The 9,426-nt window shown below is 44.4% G+C and overlaps 40 non-coding genes across 40 annotated transcripts; all 40 read right to left on the bottom strand.

Annotated features, from left to right (window-relative positions):
• Positions 1-81: 81 nt before the first annotated feature.
• On the bottom strand, positions 82-200 carry LOC144403934 (5S ribosomal RNA). The gene has a single exon (XR_013465874.1). It is a non-coding gene; the product is annotated as a 5S ribosomal RNA (ribosomal RNA).
• A 117-nt stretch (positions 201-317) lies between these two features.
• LOC144403932 (5S ribosomal RNA) lies at positions 318-436 on the bottom strand. Its single transcript, XR_013465872.1, has one exon. It is a non-coding gene; the product is annotated as a 5S ribosomal RNA (ribosomal RNA).
• Positions 437-553: 117 nt separating this feature from the next.
• Positions 554-672, bottom strand: LOC144403931 (5S ribosomal RNA). The gene has a single exon (XR_013465871.1). It is a non-coding gene; the product is annotated as a 5S ribosomal RNA (ribosomal RNA).
• Positions 673-789: 117 nt separating this feature from the next.
• On the bottom strand, positions 790-908 carry LOC144403930 (5S ribosomal RNA). The gene has a single exon (XR_013465870.1). It is a non-coding gene; the product is annotated as a 5S ribosomal RNA (ribosomal RNA).
• Positions 909-1,024: 116 nt separating this feature from the next.
• On the bottom strand, positions 1,025-1,143 carry LOC144403929 (5S ribosomal RNA). Its single transcript, XR_013465869.1, has one exon. It is a non-coding gene; the product is annotated as a 5S ribosomal RNA (ribosomal RNA).
• A 117-nt stretch (positions 1,144-1,260) lies between these two features.
• LOC144403928 (5S ribosomal RNA) lies at positions 1,261-1,379 on the bottom strand. The gene has a single exon (XR_013465868.1). It is a non-coding gene; the product is annotated as a 5S ribosomal RNA (ribosomal RNA).
• A 116-nt stretch (positions 1,380-1,495) lies between these two features.
• LOC144403927 (5S ribosomal RNA) lies at positions 1,496-1,614 on the bottom strand. The gene has a single exon (XR_013465867.1). It is a non-coding gene; the product is annotated as a 5S ribosomal RNA (ribosomal RNA).
• A 116-nt stretch (positions 1,615-1,730) lies between these two features.
• LOC144403926 (5S ribosomal RNA) lies at positions 1,731-1,849 on the bottom strand. The gene has a single exon (XR_013465866.1). It is a non-coding gene; the product is annotated as a 5S ribosomal RNA (ribosomal RNA).
• Positions 1,850-1,966: 117 nt separating this feature from the next.
• On the bottom strand, positions 1,967-2,085 carry LOC144403925 (5S ribosomal RNA). Its single transcript, XR_013465865.1, has one exon. It is a non-coding gene; the product is annotated as a 5S ribosomal RNA (ribosomal RNA).
• Positions 2,086-2,202: 117 nt separating this feature from the next.
• Positions 2,203-2,321, bottom strand: LOC144399745 (5S ribosomal RNA). Its single transcript, XR_013461891.1, has one exon. It is a non-coding gene; the product is annotated as a 5S ribosomal RNA (ribosomal RNA).
• Positions 2,322-2,438: 117 nt separating this feature from the next.
• LOC144403924 (5S ribosomal RNA) lies at positions 2,439-2,557 on the bottom strand. Its single transcript, XR_013465864.1, has one exon. It is a non-coding gene; the product is annotated as a 5S ribosomal RNA (ribosomal RNA).
• A 117-nt stretch (positions 2,558-2,674) lies between these two features.
• LOC144403923 (5S ribosomal RNA) lies at positions 2,675-2,793 on the bottom strand. Its single transcript, XR_013465863.1, has one exon. It is a non-coding gene; the product is annotated as a 5S ribosomal RNA (ribosomal RNA).
• Positions 2,794-2,910: 117 nt separating this feature from the next.
• LOC144403921 (5S ribosomal RNA) lies at positions 2,911-3,029 on the bottom strand. The gene has a single exon (XR_013465861.1). It is a non-coding gene; the product is annotated as a 5S ribosomal RNA (ribosomal RNA).
• A 117-nt stretch (positions 3,030-3,146) lies between these two features.
• LOC144403920 (5S ribosomal RNA) lies at positions 3,147-3,265 on the bottom strand. Its single transcript, XR_013465860.1, has one exon. It is a non-coding gene; the product is annotated as a 5S ribosomal RNA (ribosomal RNA).
• Positions 3,266-3,381: 116 nt separating this feature from the next.
• LOC144403919 (5S ribosomal RNA) lies at positions 3,382-3,500 on the bottom strand. Its single transcript, XR_013465859.1, has one exon. It is a non-coding gene; the product is annotated as a 5S ribosomal RNA (ribosomal RNA).
• Positions 3,501-3,617: 117 nt separating this feature from the next.
• Positions 3,618-3,736, bottom strand: LOC144398519 (5S ribosomal RNA). Its single transcript, XR_013460666.1, has one exon. It is a non-coding gene; the product is annotated as a 5S ribosomal RNA (ribosomal RNA).
• Positions 3,737-3,853: 117 nt separating this feature from the next.
• On the bottom strand, positions 3,854-3,972 carry LOC144403918 (5S ribosomal RNA). Its single transcript, XR_013465858.1, has one exon. It is a non-coding gene; the product is annotated as a 5S ribosomal RNA (ribosomal RNA).
• Positions 3,973-4,088: 116 nt separating this feature from the next.
• LOC144397305 (5S ribosomal RNA) lies at positions 4,089-4,207 on the bottom strand. The gene has a single exon (XR_013459450.1). It is a non-coding gene; the product is annotated as a 5S ribosomal RNA (ribosomal RNA).
• Positions 4,208-4,324: 117 nt separating this feature from the next.
• Positions 4,325-4,443, bottom strand: LOC144403917 (5S ribosomal RNA). Its single transcript, XR_013465857.1, has one exon. It is a non-coding gene; the product is annotated as a 5S ribosomal RNA (ribosomal RNA).
• Positions 4,444-4,560: 117 nt separating this feature from the next.
• LOC144403915 (5S ribosomal RNA) lies at positions 4,561-4,679 on the bottom strand. Its single transcript, XR_013465854.1, has one exon. It is a non-coding gene; the product is annotated as a 5S ribosomal RNA (ribosomal RNA).
• Positions 4,680-4,795: 116 nt separating this feature from the next.
• Positions 4,796-4,914, bottom strand: LOC144403914 (5S ribosomal RNA). Its single transcript, XR_013465853.1, has one exon. It is a non-coding gene; the product is annotated as a 5S ribosomal RNA (ribosomal RNA).
• Positions 4,915-5,030: 116 nt separating this feature from the next.
• Positions 5,031-5,149, bottom strand: LOC144403913 (5S ribosomal RNA). Its single transcript, XR_013465852.1, has one exon. It is a non-coding gene; the product is annotated as a 5S ribosomal RNA (ribosomal RNA).
• A 117-nt stretch (positions 5,150-5,266) lies between these two features.
• LOC144403912 (5S ribosomal RNA) lies at positions 5,267-5,385 on the bottom strand. Its single transcript, XR_013465851.1, has one exon. It is a non-coding gene; the product is annotated as a 5S ribosomal RNA (ribosomal RNA).
• Positions 5,386-5,502: 117 nt separating this feature from the next.
• LOC144399744 (5S ribosomal RNA) lies at positions 5,503-5,621 on the bottom strand. Its single transcript, XR_013461890.1, has one exon. It is a non-coding gene; the product is annotated as a 5S ribosomal RNA (ribosomal RNA).
• A 117-nt stretch (positions 5,622-5,738) lies between these two features.
• On the bottom strand, positions 5,739-5,857 carry LOC144403911 (5S ribosomal RNA). Its single transcript, XR_013465850.1, has one exon. It is a non-coding gene; the product is annotated as a 5S ribosomal RNA (ribosomal RNA).
• Positions 5,858-5,974: 117 nt separating this feature from the next.
• Positions 5,975-6,093, bottom strand: LOC144403909 (5S ribosomal RNA). Its single transcript, XR_013465848.1, has one exon. It is a non-coding gene; the product is annotated as a 5S ribosomal RNA (ribosomal RNA).
• A 117-nt stretch (positions 6,094-6,210) lies between these two features.
• Positions 6,211-6,329, bottom strand: LOC144403908 (5S ribosomal RNA). Its single transcript, XR_013465847.1, has one exon. It is a non-coding gene; the product is annotated as a 5S ribosomal RNA (ribosomal RNA).
• A 116-nt stretch (positions 6,330-6,445) lies between these two features.
• LOC144397052 (5S ribosomal RNA) lies at positions 6,446-6,564 on the bottom strand. The gene has a single exon (XR_013459196.1). It is a non-coding gene; the product is annotated as a 5S ribosomal RNA (ribosomal RNA).
• A 117-nt stretch (positions 6,565-6,681) lies between these two features.
• LOC144398537 (5S ribosomal RNA) lies at positions 6,682-6,800 on the bottom strand. Its single transcript, XR_013460684.1, has one exon. It is a non-coding gene; the product is annotated as a 5S ribosomal RNA (ribosomal RNA).
• A 116-nt stretch (positions 6,801-6,916) lies between these two features.
• Positions 6,917-7,035, bottom strand: LOC144403907 (5S ribosomal RNA). The gene has a single exon (XR_013465846.1). It is a non-coding gene; the product is annotated as a 5S ribosomal RNA (ribosomal RNA).
• Positions 7,036-7,151: 116 nt separating this feature from the next.
• LOC144403906 (5S ribosomal RNA) lies at positions 7,152-7,270 on the bottom strand. The gene has a single exon (XR_013465845.1). It is a non-coding gene; the product is annotated as a 5S ribosomal RNA (ribosomal RNA).
• Positions 7,271-7,387: 117 nt separating this feature from the next.
• On the bottom strand, positions 7,388-7,506 carry LOC144398939 (5S ribosomal RNA). Its single transcript, XR_013461086.1, has one exon. It is a non-coding gene; the product is annotated as a 5S ribosomal RNA (ribosomal RNA).
• A 117-nt stretch (positions 7,507-7,623) lies between these two features.
• On the bottom strand, positions 7,624-7,742 carry LOC144397425 (5S ribosomal RNA). Its single transcript, XR_013459571.1, has one exon. It is a non-coding gene; the product is annotated as a 5S ribosomal RNA (ribosomal RNA).
• A 117-nt stretch (positions 7,743-7,859) lies between these two features.
• Positions 7,860-7,978, bottom strand: LOC144403905 (5S ribosomal RNA). Its single transcript, XR_013465844.1, has one exon. It is a non-coding gene; the product is annotated as a 5S ribosomal RNA (ribosomal RNA).
• Positions 7,979-8,094: 116 nt separating this feature from the next.
• On the bottom strand, positions 8,095-8,213 carry LOC144403904 (5S ribosomal RNA). Its single transcript, XR_013465843.1, has one exon. It is a non-coding gene; the product is annotated as a 5S ribosomal RNA (ribosomal RNA).
• Positions 8,214-8,329: 116 nt separating this feature from the next.
• LOC144403903 (5S ribosomal RNA) lies at positions 8,330-8,448 on the bottom strand. The gene has a single exon (XR_013465842.1). It is a non-coding gene; the product is annotated as a 5S ribosomal RNA (ribosomal RNA).
• A 117-nt stretch (positions 8,449-8,565) lies between these two features.
• On the bottom strand, positions 8,566-8,684 carry LOC144403902 (5S ribosomal RNA). The gene has a single exon (XR_013465841.1). It is a non-coding gene; the product is annotated as a 5S ribosomal RNA (ribosomal RNA).
• A 117-nt stretch (positions 8,685-8,801) lies between these two features.
• Positions 8,802-8,920, bottom strand: LOC144398453 (5S ribosomal RNA). The gene has a single exon (XR_013460600.1). It is a non-coding gene; the product is annotated as a 5S ribosomal RNA (ribosomal RNA).
• A 117-nt stretch (positions 8,921-9,037) lies between these two features.
• Positions 9,038-9,156, bottom strand: LOC144403901 (5S ribosomal RNA). The gene has a single exon (XR_013465840.1). It is a non-coding gene; the product is annotated as a 5S ribosomal RNA (ribosomal RNA).
• A 117-nt stretch (positions 9,157-9,273) lies between these two features.
• On the bottom strand, positions 9,274-9,392 carry LOC144403900 (5S ribosomal RNA). The gene has a single exon (XR_013465838.1). It is a non-coding gene; the product is annotated as a 5S ribosomal RNA (ribosomal RNA).
• Between the last annotated feature and the right edge of the window lie 34 nt (positions 9,393-9,426).

The following is a 9,426-nucleotide window of genomic DNA, read 5'->3' as shown; positions in this document are numbered from 1 at the left end:
CAAAGGTTTTGGAGTTTTGATAATGAAAAAGGAGTCACTTTCTAATGCCTTCTCGATTTCTTCCAGAGAGAGAAATGAAAAAGCTTACGGCACCTGGGATTCCCAGGCGGTCTTCCATCCAAGTACTAACCAGGCCCTACTCTGCTTAGCTTCTGAGATCAGACGAGATCAGGCGGAGCCAGAGAGGTATGGCCGTAAGCAACTGTATGTCCTCTTCCTAATCTTTTAAAATGTGTCAAAGGTTTTGGAGTTTTGATAATGAAAAAGGATTCACTTTCTAATGCCTTCTCAATTTCTTCCAGAGAGAGAAATGAAAAAGCTTACGGCACCTGGGATTCCCAGGCGGTCTTCCATCCAAGTACTAACCAGGCCCTACTCTGCTTAGCTTCTGAGATCAGACGAGATCAGGCGGAGCCAGAGAGGTATGGCCGTAAGCAACTGTATGTCCTCTTCCTAATCTTTTAAAATGTGTCAAAGGTTTTGGAGTTTTGATAATGAAAAAGGAGTCACTTTCTAATGCCTTCTCGATTTCTTCCAGAGAGAGAAATGAAAAAGCTTACGGCACCTGGGATTCCCAGGCGGTCTTCCATCCAAGTACTAACCAGGCCCTACTCTGCTTAGCTTCTGAGATCAGACGAGATCAGGCGGAGCCAGAGAGGTATGGCCGTAAGCAACTGTATGTCCTCTTCCTAATCTTTTAAAATGTGTCAAAGGTTTTGGAGTTTTGATAATGAAAAAGGAGTCACTTTCTAATGCCTTCTCGATTTCTTCCAGAGAGAGAAATGAAAAAGCTTACGGCACCTGGGATTCCCAGGCGGTCTTCCATCCAAGTACTAACCAGGCCCTACTCTGCTTAGCTTCTGAGATCAGACGAGATCAGGCGGAGCCAGAGAGGTATGGCCGTAAGCAACTGTATGTCCTCTACCTAATCTTTTAAAATGTGTCAAAGGTTTTGTAGTTTTGACAATTAAATGGAGTCACTTTCTAAGGCCTTCTCTGTGTCTTTTACAGATAGAATTGAAAAAGCTTACGGCACCTGGGATTCCCAGGCGGTCTTCCATCCAAGTACTAACCAGGCCCTACTCTGCTTAGCTTCTGAGATCAGACGAGATCAGGCGGAGCCAGAGAGGTATGGCCGTAAGCAAATGTATGTCCTCTTCCTAATCTTTTAAAATGTGTCAAAGGTTTTGGAGTTTTGATAATGAAAAAGGATTCACTTTCTAATGCCTTCTCAATTTCTTCCAGAGAGAGAAATGAAAAAGCTTACGGCACCTGGGATTCCCAGGCGGTCTTCCATCCAAGTACTAACCAGGCCCTACTCTGCTTAGCTTCTGAGATCAGACGAGATCAGGCGGAGCCAGAGAGGTATGGCCGTAAGCAACTGTATGTCCTCTTCCTAATCTTTTAAAACTTGTCAAAGGTTTTGTAGTTTTGACAATGAAATGGAGTCACTTTCTAAGGCCTTCTCTGTGTCTTTTACAGATAGAAATGAAAAAGCTTACGGCACCTGGGATTCCCAGGCGGTCTTCCATCCAAGTACTAACCAGGCCCTACTCTGCTTAGCTTCTGAGATCAGACGAGATCAGGCGGAGCCAGAGAGGTATGGCCGTAAGCAACTGTATGTCCTCTTCCTAATCTTTTAAAACTTGTCAAAGGTTTTGTAGTTTTGACAATGAAATGGAGTCACTTTCTAAGGCCTTCTCTGTGTCTTTTACAGATAGAAATGAAAAAGCTTACGGCACCTGGGATTCCCAGGCGGTCTTCCATCCAAGTACTAACCAGGCCCTACTCTGCTTAGCTTCTGAGATCAGACGAGATCAGGCGGAGCCAGAGAGGTATGGCCGTAAGCAACTGTATGTCCTCTTCCTAATCTTTTAAAATGTGTCAAAGGTTTTGGAGTTTTGATAATGAAAAAGGAGTCACTTTCTAATGCCTTCTCGATTTCTTCCAGAGAGAGAAATGAAAAAGCTTACGGCACCTGGGATTCCCAGGCGGTCTTCCATCCAAGTACTAACCAGGCCCTACTCTGCTTAGCTTCTGAGATCAGACGAGATCAGGCGGAGCCAGAGAGGTATGGCCGTAAGCAACTGTATGTCCTCTTCCTAATATTTTAAAATGTGTCAAAGGTTTTGGAGTTTTGATAATGAAAAAGGATTCACTTTCTAAGGCCTTCTCTGTGTCTTTTACAAATAGAATTGAAAAAGCTTACGGCACCTGGGATTCCCAGGCGGTCTTCCATCCATGTACTAACAAGGCCCTACTCTGCTTAGCTTCTGAGATCAGACGAGATCAGGCGGAGCCAGAGAGGTATGGCCGTAAGCAACTGTATGTCCTCTTCCTAATCTTTTAAAATGTGTCAAAGGTTTTGGAGTTTTGATAATGAAAAAGGAGTCACTTTCTAATGCCTTCTCGATTTCTTCCAGAGAGAGAAATGAAAAAGCTTACGGCACCTGGGATTCCCAGGCGGTCTTCCATCCAAGTACTAACCAGGCCCTACTCTGCTTAGCTTCTGAGATCAGACGAGATCAGGCGGAGCCAGAGAGGTATGGCCGTAAGCAACTGTATGTCCTCTTCCTAATCTTTTAAAATGTGTCAAAGGTTTTGGAGTTTTGATAATGAAAAAGGAGTCACTTTCTAATGCCTTCTCGATTTCTTCCAGAGAGAGAAATGAAAAAGCTTACGGCACCTGGGATTCCCAGGCGGTCTTCCATCCAAGTACTAACCAGGCCCTACTCTGCTTAGCTTCTGAGATCAGACGAGATCAGGCGGAGCCAGAGAGGTATGGCCGTAAGCAACTGTATGTCCTCTTCCTAATCTTTTAAAATGTGTCAAAGGTTTTGGAGTTTTGATAATGAAAAAGGATTCACTTTCTAATGCCTTCTCAATTTCTTCCAGAGAGAGAAATGAAAAAGCTTACGGCACCTGGGATTCCCAGGCGGTCTTCCATCCAAGTACTAACCAGGCCCTACTCTGCTTAGCTTCTGAGATCAGACGAGATCAGGCGGAGCCAGAGAGGTATGGCCGTAAGCAACTGTATGTCCTCTTCCTAATCTTTTAAAATGTGTCAAAGGTTTTGGAGTTTTGATAATGAAAAAGGAGTCACTTTCTAATGCCTTCTCGATTTCTTCCAGAGAGAGAAATGAAAAAGCTTACGGCACCTGGGATTCCCAGGCGGTCTTCCATCCAAGTACTAACCAGGCCCTACTCTGCTTAGCTTCTGAGATCAGACGAGATCAGGCGGAGCCAGAGAGGTATGGCCGTAAGCAACTGTATGTCCTCTTCCTAATCTTTTAAAACTTGTCAAAGGTTTTGTAGTTTTGACAATGAAATGGAGTCACTTTCTAAGGCCTTCTCTGTGTGTTTTACAGATAGAAATGAAAAAGCTTACGGCACCTGGGATTCCCAGGCGGTCTTCCATCCAAGTACTAACCAGGCCCTACTCTGCTTAGCTTCTGAGATCAGACGAGATCAGGCGGAGCCAGAGAGGTATGGCCGTAAGCAACTGTATGTCCTCTTCCTAATCTTTTAAAATGTGTCAAAGGTTTTGGAGTTTTGACAATGAAAAAGGAGTCACTTTCTAATGCCTTCTCGATTTCTTCCAGAGAGAGAAATGAAAAAGCTTACGGCACCTGGGATTCCCAGGCGGTCTTCCATCCAAGTACTAACCAGGCCCTACTCTGCTTAGCTTCTGAGATCAGACAAGATCAGGCGGAGCCAGAGAGGTATGGCCGTAAGCAACTGTATGTCCTCTTCCTAATATTTTAAAATGTGTCAAAGGTTTTGGAGTTTTGATAATGAAAAAGGATTCACTTTCTAATGCCTTCTCAATTTCTTCCAGAGAGAGAAATGAAAAAGCTTACGGCACCTGGGATTCCCAGGCGGTCTTCCATCCAAGTACTAACCAGGCCCTACTCTGCTTAGCTTCTGAGATCAGACGAGATCAGGCGGAGCCAGAGAGGTATGGCCGTAAGCAACTGTATGTCCTCTTCCTAATCTTTTAAAACTTGTCAAAGGTTTTGTAGTTTTGACAATGAAATGGAGTCACTTTCTAAGGCCTTCTCTGTGTCTTTTACAGATAGAAATGAAAAAGCTTACGGCACCTGGGATTCCCAGGCGGTCTTCCATCCAAGTACTAACCAGGCCCTACTCTGCTTAGCTTCTGAGATCAGACGAGATCAGGCGGAGCAAGAGAGGTATGGCCGTAAGCAACTGTATGTCCTCTTCCTAATCTTTTAAAATGTGTCAAAGGTTTTGGAGTTTTGATAATGAAAAAGGAGTCACTTTCTAATGCCTTCTCGATTTCTTCCAGAGAGAGAAATGAAAAAGCTTACGGCACCTGGGATTCCCAGGCGGTCTTCCATCCAAGTACTAACCAGGCCCTACTCTGCTTAGCTTCTGAGATCAGACGAGATCAGGCGGAGCCAGAGAGGTATGGCCGTAAGCAACTGTATGTCCTCTTCCTAATATTTTAAAATGTGTCAAAGGTTTTGGAGTTTTGATAATGAAAAAGGATTCACTTTCTAATGCCTTCTCAATTTCTTCCAGAGAGAGAAATGAAAAAGCTTACGGCACCTGGGATTCCCAGGCGGTCTTCCATCCAAGTACTAACCAGGCCCTACTCTGCTTAGCTTCTGAGATCAGACGAGATCAGGCGGAGCCAGAGAGGTATGGCCGTAAGCAACTGTATGTCCTCTACCTAATCTTTTAAAATGTGTCAAAGGTTTTGTAGTTTTGACAATGAAATGGAGTCACTTTCTAAGGCCTTCTCTGTGTCTTTTACAGATAGAAATGAAAAAGCTTACGGCACCTGGGATTCCCAGGCGGTCTTCCATCCAAGTACTAACCAGGCCCTACTCTGCTTAGCTTCTGAGATCAGACGAGATCAGGCGGAGCCAGAGAGGTATGGCCGTAAGCAACTGTATGTCCTCTTCCTAATCTTTTAAAACTTGTCAAAGGTTTTGTAGTTTTGACAATGAAATGGAGTCACTTTCTAAGGCCTTCTCTGTGTCTTTTACAGATAGAAATGAAAAAGCTTACGGCACCTGGGATTCCCAGGCGGTCTTCCATCCAAGTACTAACCAGGCCCTACTCTGCTTAGCTTCTGAGATCAGACGAGATCAGGCGGAGCCAGAGAGGTATGGCCGTAAGCAACTGTATGTCCTCTTCCTAATCTTTTAAAATGTGTCAAAGGTTTTGGAGTTTTGATAATGAAAAAGGAGTCACTTTCTAATGCCTTCTCGATTTCTTCCAGAGAGAGAAATGAAAAAGCTTACGGCACCTGGGATTCCCAGGCGGTCTTCCATCCAAGTACTAACCAGGCCCTACTCTGCTTAGCTTCTGAGATCAGACGAGATCAGGCGGAGCCAGAGAGGTATGGCCGTAAGCAACTGTATGTCCTCTTCCTAATATTTTAAAATGTGTCAAAGGTTTTGGAGTTTTGATAATGAAAAAGGATTCACTTTCTAAGGCCTTCTCTGTGTCTTTTACAAATAGAATTGAAAAAGCTTACGGCACCTGGGATTCCCAGGCGGTCTTCCATCCATGTACTAACAAGGCCCTACTCTGCTTAGCTTCTGAGATCAGACGAGATCAGGCGGAGCCAGAGAGGTATGGCCGTAAGCAACTGTATGTCCTCTTCCTAATCTTTTAAAATGTGTCAAAGGTTTTGGAGTTTTGATAATGAAAAAGGAGTCACTTTCTAATGCCTTCTCGATTTCTTCCAGAGAGAGAAATGAAAAAGCTTACGGCACCTGGGATTCCCAGGCGGTCTTCCATCCAAGTACTAACCAGGCCCTACTCTGCTTAGCTTCTGAGATCAGACGAGATCAGGCGGAGCCAGAGAGGTATGGCCGTAAGCAACTGTATGTCCTCTTCCTAATCTTTTAAAATGTGTCAAAGGTTTTGGAGTTTTGATAATGAAAAAGGAGTCACTTTCTAATGCCTTCTCGATTTCTTCCAGAGAGAGAAATGAAAAAGCTTACGGCACCTGGGATTCCCAGGCGGTCTTCCATCCAAGTACTAACCAGGCCCTACTCTGCTTAGCTTCTGAGATCAGACGAGATCAGGCGGAGCCAGAGAGGTATGGCCGTAAGCAACTGTATGTCCTCTTCCTAATCTTTTAAAATGTGTCAAAGGTTTTGGAGTTTTGATAATGAAAAAGGATTCACTTTCTAATGCCTTCTCAATTTCTTCCAGAGAGAGAAATGAAAAAGCTTACGGCACCTGGGATTCCCAGGCGGTCTTCCATCCAAGTACTAACCAGGCCCTACTCTGCTTAGCTTCTGAGATCAGACGAGATCAGGCGGAGCCAGAGAGGTATGGCCGTAAGCAACTGTATGTCCTCTACCTAATCTTTTAAAATGTGTCAAAGGTTTTGTAGTTTTGACAATGAAATGGAGTCACTTTCTAAGGCCTTCTCTGTGTCTTTTACAGATAGAATTGAAAAAGCCTACGGCACCTGGGATTCCCAGGCGGTCTTCCATCCAAGTACTAACCAGGCCCTACTCTGCTTAGCTTCTGAGATCAGACGAGATCAGGCGGAGCCAGAGAGGTATGGCCGTAAGCAACTGTATGTCCTCTTCCTAATATTTTAAAATGTGTCAAAGGTTTTGGAGTTTTGATAATGAAAAAGGATTCACTTTCTAATGCCTTCTCAATTTCTTCCAGAGAGAGAAATGAAAAAGCTTACGGCACCTGGGATTCCCAGGCGGTCTTCCATCCAAGTACTAACCAGGCCCTACTCTGCTTAGCTTCTGAGATCAGACGAGATCAGGCTGAGCCAGAGAGGTATGGCCGTAAGCAACTGTATGTCCTCTAACTAATCTTTTAAAATGTGTCAAAGGTTTTGTAGTTTTGACAATGAAATGGAGTCACTTTCTAAGGCCTTCTCTGTGTCTTTTACAGATAGAAATGAAAAAGCTTACGGCACCTGGGATTCCCAGGCGGTCTTCCATCCAAGTACTAACCAGGCCCTACTCTGCTTAGCTTCTGAGATCAGACGAGATCAGGCGGAGCCAGAGAGGTATGGCCGTAAGCAACTGCATGTCCTCTACCTAATCTTTTAAAATGTGTCAAAGGTTTTGTAGTTTTGACAATTAAATGGAGTCACTTTCTAAGGCCTTCTCTGTGTCTTTTACAAATAGAATTGAAAAAGCTTACGGCACCTGGGATTCCCAGGCGGTCTTCCATCCAAGTACTAACCAGGCCCTACTCTGCTTAGCTTCTGAGATCAGACGAGATCAGGCGGAGCCAGAGAGGTATGGCCGTAAGCAACTGTATGTCCTCTTCCTAATCTTTTAAAATGTGTCAAAGGTTTTGGAGTTTTGATAATGAAAAAGGAGTCACTTTCTAATGCCTTCTCGATTTCTTCCAGAGAGAGAAATGAAAAAGCTTACGGCACCTGGGATTCCCAGGCGGTCTTCCATCCAATTACTAACCAGGCCCTACTCTGCTTAGCTTCTGAGATCAGACGAGATCAGGCGGAGCCAGAGAGGTATGGCCGTAAGCAACTGTATGTCCTCTTCCTAATCTTTTAAAATGTGTCAAAGGTTTTGGAGTTTTGATAATGAAAAAGGATTCACTTTCTAATGCCTTCTCGATTTCTTCCAGAGAGAGAAATGAAAAAGCTTACGGCACCTGGGATTCCCAGGCGGTCTTCCATCCAAGTACTAACCAGGCCCTACTCTGCTTAGCTTCTGAGATCAGACGAGATCAGGCAGAGCCAGAGAGGTATGGCCGTAAGCAACTGTATGTCCTCTTCCTAATCTTTTAAAATGTGTCAAAGGTTTTGGAGTTTTGATAATGAAAAAGGATTCACTTTCTAATGCCTTCTCAATTTCTTCCAGAGAGAGAAATGAAAAAGCTTACGGCACCTGGGATTCCCAGGCGGTCTTCCATCCAAGTACTAACCAGGCCCTACTCTGCTTAGCTTCTGAGATCAGACGAGATCAGGCGGAGCCAGAGAGGTATGGCCGTAAGCAACTGTATGTCCTCTACCTAATCTTTTAAAATGTGTCAAAGGTTTTGTAGTTTTGACAATTAAATGGAGTCACTTTCTAAGGCCTTCTCTGTGTCTTTTACAGATAGAATTGAAAAAGCTTACGGCACCTGGGATTCCCAGGCGGTCTTCCATCCAAGTACTAACCAGGCCCTACTCTGCTTAGCTTCTGAGATCAGACGAGATCAGGCGGAGCCAGAGAGGTATGGCCGTAAGCAACTGTATGTCCTCTTCCTAATCTTTTAAAACTTGTCAAAGGTTTTGTAGTTTTGACAATGAAATGGAGTCACTTTCTAAGGCCTTCTCTGTGTCTTTTACAGATAGAAATGAAAAAGCTTACGGCACCTGGGATTCCCAGGCGGTCTTCCATCCAAGTACTAACCAGGCCCTACTCTGCTTAGCTTCTGAGATCAGACGAGATCAGGCGGAGCCAGAGAGGTATGGCCGTAAGCAACTGTATGTCCTCTTCCTAATCTTTTAAAATGTGTCAAAGGTTTTGGAGTTTTGATAATGAAAAAGGAGTCACTTTCTAATGCCTTCTCGATTTCTTCCAGAGAGAGAAATGAAAAAGCTTACGGCACCTGGGATTCCCAGGCGGTCTTCCATCCAAGTACTAACCAGGCCCTACTCTGCTTAGCTTCTGAGATCAGACGAGATCAGGCGGAGCCAGAGAGGTATGGCCGTAAGCAACTGTATGTCCTCTTCCTAATATTTTAAAATGTGTCAAAGGTTTTGGAGTTTTGATAATGAAAAAGGATTCACTTTCTAAGGCCTTCTCTGTGTCTTTTACAAATAGAATTGAAAAAGCTTACGGCACCTGGGATTCCCAGGCGGTCTTCCATCCATGTACTAACCAGGCCCTACTCTGCTTAGCTTCTGAGATCAGACGAGATCAGGCGGAGCCAGAGAGGTATGGCCGTAAGCAACTGTATGTCCTCTTCCTAATCTTTTAAAATGTGTCAAAGGTTTTGGAGTTTTGATAATGAAAAAGGAGTCACTTTCTAATGCCTTCTCGATTTCTTCCAGAGAGAGAAATGAAAAAGCTTACGGCACCTGGGATTCCCAGGCGGTCTTCCATCCAAGTACTAACCAGGCCCTACTCTGCTTAGCTTCTGAGATCAGACGAGATCAGGCGGAGCCAGAGAGGTATGGCCGTAAGCAACTGTATGTCCTCTTCCTAATCTTTTAAAATGTGTCAAAGGTTTTGGAGTTTTGATAATGAAAAAGGATTCACTTTCTAATGCCTTCTCAATTTCTTCCAGAGAGAGAAATGAAAAAGCTTACGGCACCTGGGATTCCCAGGCGGTCTTCCATCCAAGTACTAACCAGGCCCTACTCTGCTTAGCTTCTGAGATCAGACGAGATCAGGCGGAGCCAGAGAGGTATGGCCGTAAGCAACTGTATGTCCTCTACCTAATCTTTTAAAATGT

This window comes from Gasterosteus aculeatus, chromosome 2 (assembly GCF_964276395.1).
Source record: "Gasterosteus aculeatus chromosome 2, fGasAcu3.hap1.1, whole genome shotgun sequence".
Taxonomy (NCBI): domain Eukaryota; kingdom Metazoa; phylum Chordata; class Actinopteri; order Perciformes; family Gasterosteidae; genus Gasterosteus; species Gasterosteus aculeatus.
The sequence above is the reverse complement of the archived record's forward strand: the minus strand, read 5'-3'. Positions and strand labels throughout refer to the sequence as shown.